The sequence below is a fragment of the Eschrichtius robustus genome, chromosome 11, assembly GCF_028021215.1.
Source record: "Eschrichtius robustus isolate mEscRob2 chromosome 11, mEscRob2.pri, whole genome shotgun sequence".
Taxonomy (NCBI): Eukaryota; Metazoa; Chordata; class Mammalia; order Artiodactyla; family Eschrichtiidae; genus Eschrichtius; species Eschrichtius robustus.
Genome location: NC_090834.1, coordinates 80,187,496 through 80,192,555, shown reverse-complemented (window position 1 = coordinate 80,192,555; position 5,060 = coordinate 80,187,496).

Genomic DNA, 5,060 nt, shown 5'->3' with positions numbered 1-5,060 from the left:
AAATTATTTTTTATATAATAAGTAATAACCAGAAACTAAACAAAAACTTGGAAGAGGACTTACAGATTCACCCATACTTCATTTTTTATTCATTCAATGAAGAATTATTAAGGCTTATTATATGCTAGGAATTGTTCTCTGCTCTGCAAGTAGAGACATATGTACAATAAATAAAACAACTGCTTTCTTGGAGCTTCTGTACCATTTGAAGGGAGAAATTGTAAAGAAGGAAAATACAAAATACTTTATATGGTAAGTGAAAGTCCCTTTTAGATTTACAAAGATAAAGAAAATAAAATAGACTGCTGGTGTGATTGCTATTAACACAACAGAGACAAGGAAAAGAGACACCTTTATAGCCAATCATTTGGTATGGCACTTCTGCAAATTAAACCAAACCAGACCACAAGAGGATCTGACAGGAAAGGAAAAATCTACCTCAATGAAGAAAATTAAAGCAACAGAACCTACAGGATGGATTTTTCATCTTAAAAGAATGTTTAAGCTATATTATTACCTTTAAATTAAAAAATGACTTTGCTCTAAGAGCCATAAGATGTCTGTGATAAACTGTTTATATACAGGAAACTCAACATTGCAACATGCTTTTGAAGAAAAATTGGATTAGTTGATGAGGGAAATGCTTATCTCATTTACATGTTTATTTCCAACACAAAATATGTAAGACCCATACTCACCTGGCTGCACATGTTTTACAAACCATTGATTCCCTTTAAAGGAAAATAAAACTGTTTCGTTCACAAGAAAATAACGTTTCCAAGCCAACTTGAGGACTGCATACTAAATTATTTTTCGGAATGGGAAGACTAGTACCAATAGAGTTACTTCAAAGTTAAGTCATATTTAATAGAAAAAAATAGCATAACAAAATGATTTCACAGTGACAGCAAGGGTGGATTTGAAGTCAGAAATTTGAAGTCATTTTCCAAAAAAATGAAGCTCAGGAAATGTAATTTTGCTAATGTTCCAAAGTTGCAATTATTATCCTCCATTAAAACCTGTTTCTTCCCTTGCATTCCCTGTGTTTACTGATGGCCCCTCCCGCCGCAATTTTTCCAAGTCAGAAACTTTCTCCTTTTCCTTTTAGCTACTCGTTGACAGAAAATTGATTATCACATCTGGTCTACTATATTTTTAGTTTACTAAGTCTTAAATTTCTTCTTTTTTCTATTCCCGTAACTGTTCTCCTTGGTTCAAACTCTCATCCTTCTTGTCTTAGACTATTCTTTTCTCCAAGTATATTTCTTTTCCTCAAATATCTTCACTACCTGAATCAATTCTCCATGGAGTGATCTTTTGAAAACAAATGTCGTTTCATGGATTCATCAAAGACTCAATATTTCCACAAGTCTAAATATAATGGCATCACAAAGACTGTACACTCTAAGATTTTTATATTCTTCGTCTACTATGATTATCTTAACATTACAACCATAGTTATTTGCCATTTCCCAAATATGTTATGTCCCTCATGAGAGTCAGTATATTTAATGGTTAAGAGTGTGGCCTCTCTAGGGAGAGACATCCTTGTTTAAGTTCTGCTTTGCCACTTATTAGCTGTGTAACTTAGGGTCCTCTTTGTGTGTCTTTATTCCTTTACCTGTAAAATATTGATAAATATGGTATTGACATCTTCAGCTATTGTAAAGAATAAAAGGGTTCATCCTCCTTAAATATTTAATGACTAACATGAAATACAGTGATCTCTCAATAAATATTAGCTATGATAATGATAATGATGATGGTACTGAGGCTGATGCAGAAGCAAATCTCAATATTTTTATAACTGTTTGTTTTCTTTTCCAGAAACATAATCTTCACTCTAGTTCTCTGCTTGGCAAACTCTGAGTCATATTTCATGGCATAGACATTTCACATAAATAAAACAAGTATTGCCTGAGCTTACAAATATCTACTACAGAGCATATCCTATTATATTGTGCATATTTACTTGCCTTTTTATGCATATGATATTTATATAGTATCAATCCATGTATCTGTAAAATGAACATAATATTTTCTACATCATAGGATTTTATGAACACTTAATGAGATATCTACGTAAATTTCTTCCAAAAGTGCCTGGTACATTACGAGCAACATTCAAGTGTTATTTGTTATTGATGTTGTTTTATTATTTTCTAAATTTTGAGTTCCTTGGTGTGGAGGCTGTGCCTTATTTATTATCACATCTCCACTTCCCAGAACACAAATGGCACTTAATAAGCACGATCTTACTAATATGCGGAACCTTAAAAAGTCAAACTCATAGAAATAGAGAATAGAATGTAGTTAACAGGGACGGGGGTTGTGGGGTTGGGAGGATGTTGGTTAAAGGGTACAAAATTTCAGTTATAAGGTGAACAAATTTTCAAGACCTAATGTGTATGATAGTTAACTATAGTTAATAATAATGTATTTTATATGTGAAATTTGCTAAGAGAGTAGATGTTAAGTGTTCTTAACCATACACGTACACCCACACCCACACACAAGGCAGCTATGTGAGGGGATGGTTATGTTAATTAACTTGATTGTGGTAACCATTTTACAACATACGAATATCAAAACATTATGTTGGACACCTTAATCATATACTATTTTACTTCTCAGTCATATCCTAATGAAGCTAGGAAAAAAGAGTTAAATAACTTATAAATGAATGTTCCAATTGAGCAAGATTTAGAAAATTAAAACAAATTAAGGTTTTTTATTACATATATAGCCCCCCAAAATCAAGATTTATAGACATTGGGGAACTTGTAGGTCAAATAAGGAATATTATTACAAACCATGAAATGTAACAAAATATTATAAAAAAGTATTCATTAGTCCAAGTCCCAATGCCACTATCAGAAGTAAGTCTTCTGGTGTACCTCTTCAAAATACTCTAAAATTCTGAACACCTGAAAGGTCTGAATACAAGAAGACTGGTCCAGCCCGGAAGTAATAGTAACCAACTCAATAATCATAAGAAGAATCATTGAATTCTGTGACCTTTGAATAATCTTTATTGGCTACACTAAACAAATGTCTCCATCCAAGACAGGATGCCTAGCAACATTCTTTCATTAAACAAATGTCTATTGTGTGCCCACTCTGTGCCAAGCATTGTGCTAGGTGTTGGGACAGTGGCTAACAAAATGAACATACTTGTTTTACAAGGAGATCTGAGTCTATAGGGAAGATAGGCCTTAAATAAGAATAGCTCTTACATCTAAAGTCTTTCTCAAGGAAAGGCACTAAATATCAAGATATTTGTAGGAAGTATATGTTGTTATCTGCCATTTATTACCTTTTAGTTGCTTCCCCATTTTATATTTTATTTCAATTCCATTTAGTCAGGTTTAGAGTCTTCAACAGAAAGCCATGACGACAGCCTTTTAAGATGTCCTGTAGTTCCTGGAAATGGACTGTTAGGTGCCTTAGTGATGCTGTTGGTATACCAAATTCTTAATGACCTCTTACTGAACTTAGAGCAACAGGACAGATTTTACAGTGGAGTTCAAGCTCTCCAAACACTAAGGGCTAATCAATGGTCCTTTAGTAGCTGGTCACAGTGTCAAGACATGGCACACGATAAACTCACTCTCTGTAGTTATACAATGGCTCAGGCTGAATTTCCCAGGTGTCTGTTTGGAGGTCCGTCATTTGGCTCTGGGAAACCAAATGGCAGCTGGAGAAAAGAGAATCAGTGAGGCTGAGTGAACAGGAGCATTTCATAAACGAAAGGTGAGATAAAGCATTTACATCCTGCCTCCATATTTTTATCAATTTCAACTTTAGAGCATGGGGAGAATTTAAGGGCTGTGGCTAATTTTCCTCCTCAAACTTTAACCACAAAATAATAAAGTTCATTTAAAAAATATAATCACCACAATCCTGGAATATTTAAACAAATAAAGCCCCACAGTGTCTAAATCTTTTTTTCTGCTGGGGTAGAGACACATGTTTATGTGGGTTTGTTTGTATGTAACTGTATCTCACACCCCAGAATTACTCTTATGATCAAGGACTCACAGATCTGGCTAAGACACAGGGAAACTGTTTAAAACCTTTCAGGTGCTGTCTCTACCTCTGGGATTTTCTAGAAATAAACACAGTTCAAGTTTAGTGTTGTGCCCACATTAATATTTAAAATACTATTTGCATTTTTAAGATAGTAGTACCTTAGATTTTTATTGCACAGAGGTATTTTGAAATGAATCCAACAGAATATTTGTTATGATATATACTTGTTCCTCAATTCAATACCCACTTTCCTTGATTTGTATTTATTTATATCAGCAGAAACAAGGGTATAATCTGTAATAGTGACTGGTGTCATTTATTTTTAGTTTTTATTCTTTGGGCATATAGATGGTTGTAACTTTATTTATTTATTTAATTTTTATTTTATATTGGACTATAGTTGATTTACAATGTTGTGTTAGTTTCAGGTGTAGAGCAAAGTGATTCTGTTATAGCTATACATGGATCTGTATCATTTAAAGAAAGCAAGATGCGATACAGGGAATTAGGGTTGTCATTTTATTCTTATTTTAGGTAGCTGAATAAATTTGGGCAAGACATTTCAGTTTTGACGTTCTTATTGCTAGCACTTACTGTCTAGGAAAGAAGCCATTATTTTTAAAGTAGATGTGAATTAGATGTCCTCCCTGCAGCATTGTAACATTCATAGAGCATTTCCTATGAACAAGGCACTACCTATTCTTCATATTTTCCAAACACCCTTTCATTTAATATTAACACAATTTTTTGAAAGTGGTCTTCATTTAGTAGATATAAACATTGAGAATCAGGGAAGTTAATAGTTAGTTGAAGGTCACAGAGCTGTGATGTGATAGAACAGGATTTATACATGGATCTCTCTGCCGACTGAGTTTTCTGGTATCTTATGCCAATACTCAAACATCAGGGAAACATTTCATGACATGTGAACCCTAAAAATCTCAAGAAAAGAAAGTCAAGTGCATTAACATTTGAATCTCCTCTCCCACATCTACAAGCAGAAACCTATACCTGAGTATGCAAGTGAT